This window comes from Carassius auratus, chromosome 43 (genome assembly GCF_003368295.1).
Source record: "Carassius auratus strain Wakin chromosome 43, ASM336829v1, whole genome shotgun sequence".
NCBI classification, from domain to species: domain Eukaryota; kingdom Metazoa; phylum Chordata; class Actinopteri; order Cypriniformes; family Cyprinidae; genus Carassius; species Carassius auratus.
Window position 1 is genome coordinate 1,455,463 of NC_039285.1, and position 15,284 is coordinate 1,470,746.

Here is a 15,284-nt window from a genome sequence, read left to right on the forward strand (position 1 = left end):
TAAAAGAGAATTGTTTTTACATTTTTTATATTTGTGAAGTAATCATTTTGTAACTTTGTTTATTTAAATAATCAGAAGTAACCAAAAGTTGTTTCTGAACAAAAGCTTTTGTAGTACTGATTAATAACCCAAAATGCAAATCACAAAAACAATTAAAAGTCATGAAAATTCATTTAGATTTAGGTTGAAGACGCACCTTAATAAGGTTGATTAATTATTAAAAAGTATCGGTATTGGTATCGGTATCGGCGATACTGGCCCTGTATTTACTTGGTATCGGATCGATACCAAATCTAGCGGTATCGCACACCTCTAGTCCCTGTCCGCGATACGCGCGGCTCTCTCTCGTGCACACGCGCCATCAGCTGCTCAGTTCAGTTTCCCGCAGCGCGGGGCTGAAGCCAACTTGATGTGTTGAATGCTCGGAGCACGTTATAAAACGTATTCTTAAAATACACATTTCTGTTTTAATAAATGGTCATATTAAATCATAGCATAACACATAAGTAGGTACAAAAATAATCAGTGATGCATGCGACCCTTTTGGTCTCAGTGTAGCTCCCTGCTTTACCATGTTATGCAACGCTGAGCAATTGCTGCGACGTTAAGCCTGACAGAGAAATCTCACAAGCACATATAAACACTCATTTTCATATGTGTAATATATTCTTCTAATTGTTTTGTGCCGTCTCGCTGCAGTGTTTTAATGTGAAAGGCTGTAAATGTGTACTTCAAGTGTTCTGAGAAATACATCGCTAGCTCATCTGTGACGTTCAGCATGATAATTCAGTTAGAAACCAGCTAAGACCAGCGTGACAGTGGCCAAAACTACTTTAAAACCATATAATATATTATTCTAATTGTTTTGTGCCGTTTCGCTGCAGTGTTTTAATGCGAAAGGCTGTAAATTCTCTGTGGACTTCAAGTGTTCAGAGAAATACATCGCCAGCTCGCGGACATTTGGCTGCCGCGAATATATCATGTTATTACTTTAAACAGTTCAGAAACATCTGAATTTAGCTCTTGGTGTGTTCTAACGTGTGGATTGCGTGCAATCGCCGTTTTAAAAGGTCTTAAATAAGAATAAATTCGCTCGTTGTGAGCTCCGTGGAGACAGCCTGAGCTGAGCAGCCGTGATTCTTCTCTCGTCTTTCTGACTTCTCTCTGCCCAGACATCAAGTATTCATAAGCTGTATCACGCTGTCAAATTATATTTCATTTTGCCCACATAAACAGTTAAAAAAACACCTGAATTCTGCTATTGTTGTGTTCTAATGGGTGGATTAGTGCAATTCGCTGTGATATTATTTTTGGAAGCCCTTAAAAAATGCTGATGAAGGGCTCATTTCTCTCTCGTCTTTCTCGCTGTTCTTTGGCCAGAGACATAATTTATAAATGAGATCTGACCCGGTAATAATAACATATGTTGGTTTAGCTTGTCAGTGTGAATGAAATGTGTAGCCTCTTATTATTTGTCCGATCTTGCCCCGAAACGCGGCTGTCATGTGGACTTCAAGTGTTCAGAGAAATACATCGGGAGCTCGCGGACATTTGGCTGCCGCGAATATATCATGTTATTACTTTAAACAGTTCAGAAACATCTGAATTTAGCTCTTGGTGTGTTCTAACGTGTGGATTGCGTGCAATCGCCGTTTTAAAAGGTCTTAAATAAGAATGAATTCGCTCGTTGTGAGCTCCGTGGAGACAGACTGAGCTGAGCAGCAGTGATTCTTCTCTCGTCTTTCTGACTGCTCTCTGCCCAGAAATCAATTATTAATGAGCCCTAACCCCTGTAATAATCAGATATGTTGGTTTAGCTTGTCAGTTTGAGGGAAATTGTATTATTTACTTGGTATTTTTAACCGGTTTAAAAGTGAAACGAAACCCGACTCCTCCCTTTAATCTCGGTTATTGCAACTAGGGGCGCAATTTTTCTCAGACAATGTAAGTCTATGGGTAATGTATTTTGACATTTAAAAATTAATTTAAAAAAAACTTTAAGTCTGATCAGTCTGAAAAGATATAGCAACCAGCACCGCTCTATCCCGCAGGTGTCTGCCGAGTTTGGGGCTTGTGGCTTTAAAGCCCTAGGAGGAGTAGCGTTTAGAATTTCTGTCAGAAAAATAATAATAAGAAAAAGAGGAAAAAGAAGAAGTTTAAATAGCATAACAGTATGTTGGCTTGTTGCCAAGCCAACATAACTAGATAAAAAAGTTCGTCAAGACAAACTTTAAGTTGGCTTGAGAAAGCCTGGCCAGTTTAAAGAGTTTAAAATTAAATTTTAAGTTAAGTTAAAAAGTTTGATAATTGCTATGCAGTTGCTAGGGTACCCGGAGTGGTTGCTAAGGTGTTGCTATGTGGTTGCTAAGGTACCCTGAGTGGTTGCTAAGGTGTTGATATGCGGTTGCTAGGGTATCTGGGATGGTTGCTAGGGTGTTGCTATGCGGTTGCTAGGGTACCCTGAGTGGTTGCTAAGGTGTTGCTATGCGGTTGCTAGGGTATCTGGGATGGTTGCTAGGGTGTTGCTATGTGGTTGCTAGGGTACCCTGAGTGGTTGCTAAGGTCTTGCTATGCGGTTGCTAGGGTATCTGGGATGGTTGCTAGGGTGTTGCTATGCGGTTGCTAGGGTACCCTGAGTGGTTGCTAAGGTGTTGCTATGCGGTTGCTAGGATATCTGGGATGGTTGCTAGGGTGTTGCTATGCGGTTGCTAGGGTACCCTGAGTGGTTGCTAAGGTGTTGCTATGTGGTTGCTAGGGTACCCGGGGTGGTTTCTAAGATTTTGGTATGAGGTTGCTAGGATACCCTGGGTGGTTTCTAGGTTGGTTTGGATAGTTGCTAGAGTGTTGCTATGACGATAGATAGATAGATAGATAGATAGATAGATAGATAGATAGATAGATAGATAGATAGATAGATAGATAGATAGATAGATAGATAGATAGATAGATTAGAAACAGACAGATTATAGATAGATAGATAGTTTAGAAACAGACAGATTATAGATAGATAGATAGATAGATAGATAGATAGATAGATAGATAGATAGATAGATAGATAGATTAGTTTTAATATAGATGGATAGAGATAGATTAGTTTTAATATAGATGGATAGATAGATAGATTAGTTTTAATATAGATAGATAGATTAGTTTTAATATAGATAGATAGATAGATAGATGGATAGATAGATAGATACAGTCAGAAGATAGATAGATACAACCATAAGATAGATAGAAAGATTAGTTTTAATATAGATAGATAGAAAGATAGATTTAGATAGATAGATTAGGTTTAATATAGATAGATGAGTTTGATGATAGACAGATGGATAGATCGATTAGTTTTCATATAGATAGATAGATTGATAGATAGATTAGTTTTAATATAGATGGATAGAGATAGATTAGTTTTAATATAGATAGATAGATAGATAGATAGATAGATAGATAGATAGATAGATTTGTTTTAATATAGATAGATAGATGGATAGATAGATACAGTCAGAAGATAGATAGATACAAGCATAAGATAGATAGAAAGATTAGTTTTAATATAGATAGATAGAAAGATAGATTTAGATAGATAGATTAGGTTTAATATAGATAGATGAGTTTGATGATAGATAGATGGATAGATAGATTAGTTTTAGTATAGATAGATAGATTGATAGATAGATTAGTTGTAATATAGATAGATAGATGAGTTTGAAGATAAATAGATAGATAGATAGATGAGTTTGAATATAGATAGATAGATAGATGAGTTTGAATATAGATAGATAGATAGATGAGTTTGAATATAGATAGATAGATAGATAGATAGATAGATAGATAGATAGATAGATAGATAGATAGATAGATAGATAGATAGATAGATAGATGAGTTTGAATGATTTTGAATGGGTTAGTAATAGTACATAGAAGGGAAGTCTGATTGAATCTAATGGGCTTCAGTGTGTTTAGATTTGAATTTTTGACAGTTGGAGTTCACGGAATGTTCAGATGAGCAGAGGCTTTTCAATGTAAGTCTATGGGAGTTTTTATGATTTTTAATCTTCATTTTTATGAAAACCGTAAGTCCAATCAGTTAGAAAAGATATAGCACACCCGGCGAGATCAGTCTGAAGAGCTGGGCCGAGTTTGGAGTCTGTAGAGTTAAAGCTCTAGGAGGAGTAGCAGTCAGAAATTTTAGTCTCAGAAAAAGAAGAATAATAATAAGTTTAAGACGGATTTCAGTAAGTTGGCTCTCTCAAGCCAACTTAATAACTAGATAAAAAAGTTCGTCAAGACAAACTTTAAGTTGGCTTGAGAAAGCCTGACCAGAAAGTCTGAAAAGTTTGAAAAGTTTGAAAAGTTTAAGAAGTTTAAAAAGTTTTAAGTTTGACGGTTTTCAGTCTGAGATAGATAGATAGATAGAGTTTGAAGATAGATAGATAGATAGATAGATAGAGTTTGAATATAGATAGATAGATAGATAAAGTTTGAAGATAGATAGGTAGATAGATAGAGTTTGAAGATAGTGTTTGAAGATAGATACATAGATAGATAGATAGATAGATAGATTAGTTTTAATATAGATGGATAGAGAGATAAACATCTAACATTACCATGTTGCTAGCATGATTTTAGCATGATTAGCATGCGACTAGCGACTAGCATGTTGCTAGCATGATTTTAGCATGATTAGCATGCGACTAACATGTTGCTAGCATGATTTTAGCATGATTAGCATGTTGCTAGCATGATTTTAGCATGATTAGCATGTTGCTAGCATGTTGCTAGCATGATTTTAGCATGATTAGCATGTTGCTAGCATGATTTTAGCATGATTAGCATGCGACTAGCATGTTGCTAGCATGATTTTAGCATGATTAGCATGCGACTAACAAGTTGCTAGCATGATTTTAGCATGATTAGCATGTTGCTAGCATGATTTTAGCATGATTAGCATGCGACTAGCATGTTGCTAGCATGATTTTAGCATGATTAGCATGTTGCTAGCATGATTTTAGCATGATTAGCATGCGACTAGCATGTTGCTAGCATGATTTTAGCATGATTAGCATGCGACTAGCATGTTGCTAGCTTGATTTTAGCATGATTAGCATGATTAGCATGTTGCTAGCATGATTCTAGCATGATTAGCATGCGACTAGCATGTTGCTAGCATGATTTTAGCATGATTAGCATGTTGCTAGCATTTCTCTAGCATGACTAGCATGCGACTACCATGTTGCTAGCATGATTTTAGCATGATTAACATTTTGCTAGCATGATTTTAGCATGATTAGCATGCGACTAGCATGTTGCTAGCATGATTGTAGCATGATTAGCATGTTGCTAGCATGATTTTAGCATGATTAGCATGCGACTAGCATGTTGCTAGCATGATTTTAGCATGATTAGCATGTTGCTAGCATGATTTTAGCATGATTAGCATGCGACTAGCATGTTGCTAGCATGATTTTAGCATGATTAGCATGTTGCTAGCATGATTTTAGCATGATTAGCATGTTGCTAGCATGATTTTAGCATGATTAGCATGCGACTAGCATGTTGCTAGCATGATTTTTATCATGACTAGCATGCTGCTAGCATGATTTTAGCATGATTAGCATGCTACTAGCATGTCGCTAGCATGATTTTAACATAATTAGCATGTTGCTAGCATGATTTTAGCATGATTAGCATGTTGCTAGCATGATTTTAACATGATTAGCATGCGACTAGCATGTTGCTAGCATGATTTTAGCATGATTAGCATGTTGCTAGCATGATTTTAGCATGATTAGCATGTTGCTAGCATGATTTTAGCATGATTAGCATGCGACTAGCATGTTGCTAGCATGATTTTAGCATGATTAGCATGTTGCTAGCATGATTTTAGCATGATTAGCATGTTGCTAGCATGATTTTAGCATGATTAGCATGCGACAAGCATGTTGCTAGCATGATTTTAGCATGATTAGCATGTTGCTAGCATGATTTTAGCATGATTAGCATGCGACTAGCATGTTGCTAGCTTGATTTTTAGCATGACTAGCACGTTGCTAGCATGATTTTAGCATGATTAGCATGTGACTAGCATATTGCTAGCATGATTTTAGCATGATTAGCATGTTGCTAGCATGATTTTAGCATGATTTTCATGTTGCTAGCATGATTTTAGCATGATTAGCATGCGACTAGCATGTTGCTAGCATGATTTTAGCATGATTAGCATGTTGCTAGCATGATTTTAGCATGATTAGCAGGCGACTAGCATGTTGTTAGCATAATTTTAGCATGATTAGCATGTTGCTAGCATGATTTTAGCATGATTAGCATGTTGCTAGCATGATTTTAGCATGATTAGCATGCGACTAGCATGTTGCTAGCATGACTTTTAGCATGACTAGCATGTTGTTAGGATAGATAGATAGATAGATAGATAGATAAGTTTGAATAGATAGATAGATAGATAGATAGATAGATAGATAGATAGATAGATAGATAGATAGATAGATAGATAGATAGATAGATGAGTTTGATGATAGATAAATAGATAGATAGATAGATAGATAGATAGATAGATAGATAGATAGATAGATAGATAGATAGATAGATAGATAGATAGATAGATAGATAGATTAGTTTTAATATAGATAAGTTTGATAGATAGATAGATAGATAGATAGATAGATAGATAGATAGATAGATAGATAGATAGATAGATAGATTAGTTTTAATATAGATAGATAGATGAGTTTGAATATAGATAGATAGATAGATAGATGAGTTTGATTATAGATAGATGAGTTTGATAGATAGATAGATAGATAGATAGATAGATAGATAGATAGATAGATAGATAGATAGAGTTTGAATATAGATAGATAGATGAGTTTGAATGAGTTTGAATGGGTTAGTAATAGTACATAGGTTAGTCTGATTGAGTCTAATGGGCTTCAGTGTGTTTAGATTTGAATTTTTGACAGTTGGAGTTCACGGAATGTTCAGATGAGCAGAGGCTTTTCAATGCAAGTCTATGGGATTTTTATGATTTTTAATCTTCAGTTTTATGAAAAGTGTAAGTCCGATCAGTTAGAAAAGATATAGCACACCCGGCGAGATTAGTCTGAAGAGCTGGTCCGAGTTTGGAGTCTGTAGAGTTAAAGCTCTAGGAGGAGTTAGAGTTGATAATTTTGTCTCAGAAGAATAATAATAACTAGATAGTAAAGTTTGTTTTCAAACTTTAAGTTGGCTTGAAAAAGCCTGGCCAGAAAGTTAGAAAAATGTAGAAAGTTTGAAAAGCTTAAAAAGTTTTAAAAATGTAAAAGTTTGAAAAGTTAAGAAGTTTAAAAAAGAAAGTGATTAACATATTACTAGCATTATAAGCAAGTGACTACCATGTCGTTAGCATGATTAGCAAAGTTGTTAACATGTTTCTAGCATGTTGAGAGCATGATTTTAGCATGATTAGCATTTTGCTAGCATGTTTCTAGCATGTGACTAGCATGTTTCTAGCATGATTAGCATGTTGCTAGCATGTCGCTAACATTTTGCTAGCATGATTAGCATGTTGCTAGCATGTTTGTAGCATGATTAGCATGTTGCTAACATGTTTCTAGCATGATTAGCATGTGGCTAGCATGTTGTTAGCATGTTTCGAGCATGATTAGCATGTTGCTAGTATGTCGCTAACATTTTGCTAGCATGATTAGCATGTTGCTAGCATGTTTGTAGCATGATTAGCATGTTGTTAACATTTTAGTAGCATGATTAGCATGTGGCTAGCATGTCTCTAGCATGATTTTCATGTTGCTAGCATTTTATTAACATGATTAGCAAGTGACTAGCATGTCGTTAGCATGTTTGTAGCATGATTATCATTTTGCTAGCATTTTGCTAGCATGATTAGCATGTTGCTAGCATTCCACTAGCATGTTTGTAGAATGATTAGCATGTTGTTAACATTTCGCTAGCATTTTGTTAGCATGATTAGCATGTTGCTAATATGTTTGTAGCATGATTAGCATGTTGCTAGCATGTCGCTAGCATGTTTGTAGCATTATTAGCATTTTGCTAACATGTTTCTAGTATGATTAGCATGTTGCTAGCATGTTGCTAGCATTTTTGTAGCATGATTAGCATGTTGCTAGCATGTTTCTAGCATGATTAGCATGTTGCTAGCATGTTTCTAGCATGATTAGCATGTTGCTAGCATGTCGCTAACATTTTGCTAGCATGATTAGCATGTTGCTAGCATGTTTGTAGCATGATTAGCATGTTGCTAACATGTTTCTAGCATGATTAGCATGTGGCTAGCATGTCTCTAGCATGTTGTTAGCATGTTTCTAGCATGATTAGCATGTTGCTAGCATGTCGCTAACATTTTGCTAGCATGATTAGCATGTTGCTAACATGTTTCTAGCATGATTAGCATGTGGCTAGCATGTCTCTAGCATGTTGTTAGCATTTTTCTAGCATGATTAGCATGTTGCTAGCATGTCGCTAACATTTTGCTAGCATGATTAGCATGTTGCTAGCATGTTTGTAGCATGATTAGCATGTTGTTAGCATTTTAGTAGCATGATTAGCATGTGGCTAGCATGTCTCTAGCATGATTTTCATGTTGCTAGCATTTTATTAACATGATTAGCAAGTGACTAGCATGTCGTTAGCATGTTTGTAGCATGATTAGCATGTTGCTAGTATGTCGCTAGCATGTTTTTAGAATGATTAGTATACAACTAGCATGTTGCTAGCATGATTAAAATGTGACTAGCTTGTGGCTAGCATGGCTAGCAAGTGACTAACATGTTTCTATGCTAATCCAGGTAAAACCAGTTGATTCAGTTAGAAACCAGCTAAGACCAGCGTGACAGTGGCCAAAACTACTTTAAAACCATGTTAAAAGCATGTTTTTGACATGATTATCAAGTTACTAACATGTTGTTAACATATTTCTATGATAATCGAGCTAAAACCAGTTGATTCAGTTAGAAACCAGCTAAGACCAGCTTGACAGTGGCCAAAACCACTTTAAACCATGTTAGAAGTATGTTTCTAGTCTGATTAGCAAGTTACTAGCATGTTATTAACATGTTTCTATGATAATCTAGTTAAAACCAGTTGATTCAGTAAAGAAAACCACCTAAAACCAGCTAAAGCCAGCTTGACAGTGGCCAAAACCACTTTAAACCATGTTAGAAGTATGTTTCTAGTCTGATTATCAAGTTACTAACATGTTGTTAACATGTTTCTATGATAATCTAGCTAAAACCAGTTGATTCGGTAAAGAAAACCACCTAAAACCAGCTAAGACCAGCTAAAGCCAGCTTGACAGTGGCCAAAACCACTTTAAACCATGTTAGAAGTATGTTTCTAGACTGATTAGCAAATTACTAACATGTTGTTAATATGTTTTTATGATAATCTAGCTAAAACCAGTTGATTCATTAAAGAAAACCACCTAAAACCAGCTAAGACCAGCTAAAGCCAGCTTGACAGTGGGCAAAACCACTTTAAACCATGTTAGAAGTATGTTTCTAGACTGATTAGCAAATTACTAACATGTTGTTAATATGTTTTTATGATAATCTAGCTAAAACCAGTTGATTCATTAAAGAAAACCACCTAAAACCAGCTAAGACCAGCTAAAGCCAGCTTGACAGTGGCCAAAACCACTTTAAACCATGTTAGAAGTATGTTTCTAGTCTGATTAGCAAGTTACTAACATGGTATTAACATGTTTCTATGATAATCTAGCTAAAACCAATTGATTCAGTAAAGAAAACCACCTAAAACCAGCTAAGACCAGCTAAGGCCAGCGTGACAGTGGCCAAAACCACTTTAAAACTTGTTAGAAGTATGTTTCTAGTCTGATTAGCAAGTAACTAGGATGTTGTTTTCATTTTTCTATACTAAACCACCTAAAACCAGCTAAGACCAGCTAAGGCCAGCGTGACAGTGGCCGAAACCACTTTAAAACCATGTTATAGGAATGTTTCTAGTCTGATTAGTGAGTAACTAGCATGTTGTTAGCATGTTTCTATGTGAATCTGGCAAAAACCAGCTACAAACAGTGGATTCAGTAAAAACCAGCTAAAAACCAGCTAAGACCAGCGTGAGAGTGGTCAAAACCACTTAAAAACCAGTTTGGGAGACTAGCCAAAACAACTGATCAGCTTAGGCTGGTTTTAGCTGTATTCTCAGTAGAGAGTTTTTAAGGTTTGCCCTGGTAGTAGACAGCTTAAATATATTATAAGCCTTATTTTTCAAAAGTTTGTACCCCCGCAATGAAAGTCTATGGGATTTAAGGTGGTTTTGGTAGTCTGGTTTACGAAAACCATAAGCCGAATCAGTTAGAAAAGATATAGCAACCCGAGTCAGACCAGTCTGAAGGTCTGACCCGAGTTTGGTGGTTCTAGCTTGAAAGCTCTAGGAGGAGATAGTGTTTAAAATTTGGCTCAGAAGAATAATAATAATAAGACTAGATAGTAAAGTTTGTTTTCAAACTTTAAGTTGGCTTGAAAAAGCCTGGCCAGAAAGTTAGAAAAATGTAGAAAGTTTGAAAAGCTTAAAAAGTTTTAAAAATGTAAAAGTTTGAAAAGTTAAGAAGTTTAAAAAAGAAAGTGATTAACATATTACTAGCATTATAAGCAAGTGACTACCATGTCGTTAGCATGATTAGCAAAGTTTTTAACATGTTTCTAGCATGTTGAGAGCATGATTTTAGCATGATTAGCATTTTGCTAGCATGTTTCTAGCATGTGACTAGCATGTTTCTAGCATGATTAGCATGTTGCTAGCATTCCACTAGCATGTTTGTAGAATGATTAGCACGTTGTTAACATTTCGGTAGCATTTTGTTAGCATGATTAGCATGTTACTAATATGTTTGTAGCATGATTAGCATGTTGCTAGCATGTTGCTAGCATGTTTGTAGCATTATTAGCATTTTGCTAACATGTTACTAGTATGATTAGCATGTTGCTAGCATGTTGCTAGCATTTTTGTAGCATGATTAGCATGTTGTTAGCATGTAACTAACATTTTGCTAGCATGATTAGCATGTTGCTAGCATGTTGCTATCATTTTTGTAGCATGATTAGCATGTTGTTAGCATGTAACTAACATTTTGCTCGCATGATTAGCATGTTGCTAGCATGTTTCTAGCATGATTAGCATGTGGCTAGCATGTCTCTAGCATGTTGTTAGCATGTTTCTAGCATGATTAGCATGTTGCTAGCATGTCGCTAACATTTTGCTAGCATGATTAGCATGTTGCTAGCATGTTTGTAGCATGATTAGCATGTTGCTAGCATGTTTCTAGCATGATTAGCATGTTGTTAGCATGTTTCTAGCATGATTAGCATGTGGCTAGCATGTCTCTAGCATGTTTCTAGCATGATTAGCATGTTGCTAGCATGTCGCTAACATTTTGCTAGCATGATTAGCATGTTGCTAGCATGTTGCTAGCATGATTAGCATGTTGCTAACATGTTTCTAGCATGATTAGCATGTGGCTAGCATGTCTCTAGCATGTTGTTAGCATTTTTCTAGCATGATTAGCATGTTGCTAGCATGTTGTTAGCATGTTTCTAGCATGATTAGCATGTTGCTAGCATGTCGCTAACATTTTGCTAGCATAATTAGCTTGTTGCTAGCATGTTTGTAGCATGATTAGCATGTTTCTAACATGTTTCTAGTATGATTAGCATGTGGCTAGCATGTCTCTAGCATGTTGTTAGCATGTTTCTAGCATGATTAGCATGTTGCTAGCATGTCGCTAACATTTTGCTAGCATGATTAGCATGTTGCTAGCATGTTTGTAGCATGATTAGCATGTGGCTAGCATGTCTCTAGCATGTTGTTAGCATGTTTGTAGCATGATTAGCATGTTGCTAGCATGTCGCTAACATTTTGCTAGCATGATTAGCATGTTTGTAGCATGTTTGTAGCATGATTAGCATGTTGTTAACATTTTAGTAGCATGATTAGCATGTGGCTAGCATGTCTCTAGCATGATTTTCATGTTGCTAGCATTTTATTAACATGATTAGCAAGTGACTAGCATGTCGTTAGCATGTTTGTAGCATGATTAGTATACAACTAGCATGTTGCTAGCATGATTAACATGTGACTAGCATGTGGCTAGCATGGCTAGCAAGTGACTAACATGTTTCTATGCTAATCCAAGTAAAACCAGTTGATTCAGTTAGAAACCAGCTAAGACCAGCGTGACAGTGGCCAAAACTACTTTAAAACCATGTTAAAAGCATGTTTTTGACATGATTATCAAGTTACTAACATGTTGTTAACATGTTTCTATGATAATCGAGCTAAAACCAGTTGATTCAGTTAGAAACCAGCTAAGACCAGCTTGACAGTGGCCAAAACCACTTTAAACCATGTTAGAAGTATGTTTCTAGTCTGATTAGCAAGTTACTTGCATGTTATTAACATGTTTCTATGATAATCTAGTTAAAACCAGTTGATTCAGTAAAGAAAACCACCTAAAACCAGCTAAGACCAGCTAAAGCCAGCTTGACAGTGGCCAAAACCACTTTAAACCATGTTAGAAGTATGTTTCTAGTCTGATTATCAAGTTACTAACATGTTGTTAACATGTTTCTATGATAATCTAGCTAAAACCAGTTGATTCAGTAAAGAAAACCACCTAAAACCAGCTAAGACCAGCTAAAGCCAGCTTGACAGTGGCCAAAACCACTTTAAACCATGTTAGAAGTATGTTTCTAGACTGATTAGCAAATTACTAACATGTTGTTAATATGTTTTTATGATAATCTAGCTAAAACCAGTTGATTCATTAAAGAAAACCACCTTAAACCAGCTAAGACCAGCTAAAGCCAGCTTGACAGTGGCCAAAACCACTTTAAACCATGTTAGAAGTATGTTTCTAGTCTGATTAGCAAGTTACTAACATGGTATTAACATGTTTATATGATAATCTAGCTAAAACCAGTTGATTCAGTAAAGAAAACCACCTAAAACCAGCTAAGACCAGCTAAGGCCAGCGTGACAGTGGCCAAAACCACTTTAAAACTTGTTAGAAGTATGTTTCTAGTCTGATTAGTGAGTAACTAGCATGTTGTTAGCATGTTTCTATGCGAATCTGGCAAAAACCAGCTAAAAACAGTGGATTCAGTAAAAACCAGCTAAAACCCAGCTAAGACCAGCGTGAGAGTGGTCAAAACCACTTAAAAACCAGTTTGGGAGACTAGCCAAAACAACTGATCAGCTTAGGCTGGTTTTAGCTGTATTCTCAGTAGAGAGTTTTTAAGGTTTGCCCTGGTAGTAGACAGCTTAAATATATTATAAGCCTTATTTTTCAAAAGTTTGTACCCCCGTAATGAAAGTCTATGGGATTTAAGGTGGTTTTGGTAGTCTGGTTTACGAAAACCATAAGCCGAATCAGTTAGAAAAGATATAGCAACCCGAGTCAGACCAGTCTGAAGGTCTGACCCGAGTTTGGTGGTTCTAGCTTGAAAGCTCTAGGAGGAGATAGTGTTTAAAATTTGGCTCAGAAGAATAATAATAATAATAATAATAATAAGATTAAATAGTAGATCAGTAAGTTGGCTTTTTCAAGCCAACTTAATTAAATAGTAGATCAGTAAGTTGGCTTTTTCAAGCCAACTTAATAAGTTTAAATAGAATATCAGTAAGTTGGCTTTCTCAAGCCAACTTAATAATAATAAGTTTAAATAGAATATCAGTAAGTTGGCTCTCTCAAGCCAACTTAATAATAATAAGTTTAAATAGAATATCAGTAAGTTGGCTCTCTCAAGCCAACTTAATAATAATAAGTTTAAATAGAATATCAGTAAGTTGGCTCTCTCAAGCCAACTTAATAATAATAATAAGTTTAAATAGAATATCAGTAAGTTGGCTCTCTCAAGCCAACTTAATAACTAGATAAAAAAGTTCGTCAAGACAAACTTTAAGTTGGCTTGAGAAAGCCTGACCAGAAAGTCTGAAAAGTTTGAAAAGTTTGAAAAGTTTAAGAAGTTTAAAAAGTTTTAAGTTTGACGGTTTTCAGTCTGAGATAGATAGATAGATAGAGTTTGAAGATAAATAGATAGATAGATAGATAGAGTTTGAATATAGATAGATAGATAGATAAAGTTTGAAGATAGATAGGTAGATAGATAGAGTTTGAAGATAGTGTTTGAAGATAGATAGATAGATAGATAGATAGATAGATTAGTTTTAATATAGATGGATAGAGAGATAAACATCTAACATTACCATGTTGCTAGCATGATTTTAGCATGATTAGCATGCGACTAGCGACTAGCATGTTGCTAGCATGATTTTAGCATGATTAGCATGCGACTAGCGACTAGCATGTTGCTAGCATGATTTTAGCATGATTAGCATGCGACTAACATGTTGTTAGCATGATTTTAGCATGATTAGCATGCGACTAGCATGTTTTTAGCATGATTAGCATGTTGCTAGCATGATTTTAGCATGATTAGCATGTTGCTAGCATGTTGCTAGCATGTTGCTAGCATGATTTTAGCATAATTAACATGTTGCTAGCATGATTTTAGCATGATTAGCATGCGACTAGCATGTTGCTAGCATGATTTTAGCATGATTAGCATGCGACTGACATGTTGCTAGCATGATTTTAGCATGATTAGCATGTTGCTAGCATGATTTTAGCATGATTAGCATGCGACTAGCATGTTGCTAGCATGATTTTAGCATGATTAGCATGTTGCTAGCATGATTTTAGCATGATTAGCATGTTGCTAGCATGATTTAAGCATGATTAGCATGCGACTAGCATGTTGCTAGCATGATTTTAGCATGATTAGCATGTTGCTAGCATGATTTTAGCATGATTAGCATGCGACTAGCATGTTGCTAGCATGATTTTAGCATGATTAGCATGTTGCTAGCATGATTTTAGCATGATTAGCATGCGACTAGCATGTTGCTAGCATGATTTTTAGCATGACTAGCACGTTGCTAGCATGATTTTAGCATGATTAGCATGCGACTAGCATATTGCTAGCATGATTTTAGCATGATTAGCATGTTGCTAGCATGATTTTAGCATGATTAGCATGTTGCTAGCATGATTTTAGCATGATTAGCATGCGACTAGCATGTTGCTAGCATGATTTTAGCATGATTAGCATGTTGCTAGCATGATTTTAGCATGATTAGCAGGCGACTAGCATGTTGTTAGCATGATTTTAGCATGATTAGCATGTTGCTAGCATGATTTTAGCATGATTTTAGCATGATTAGCATGCGACTAA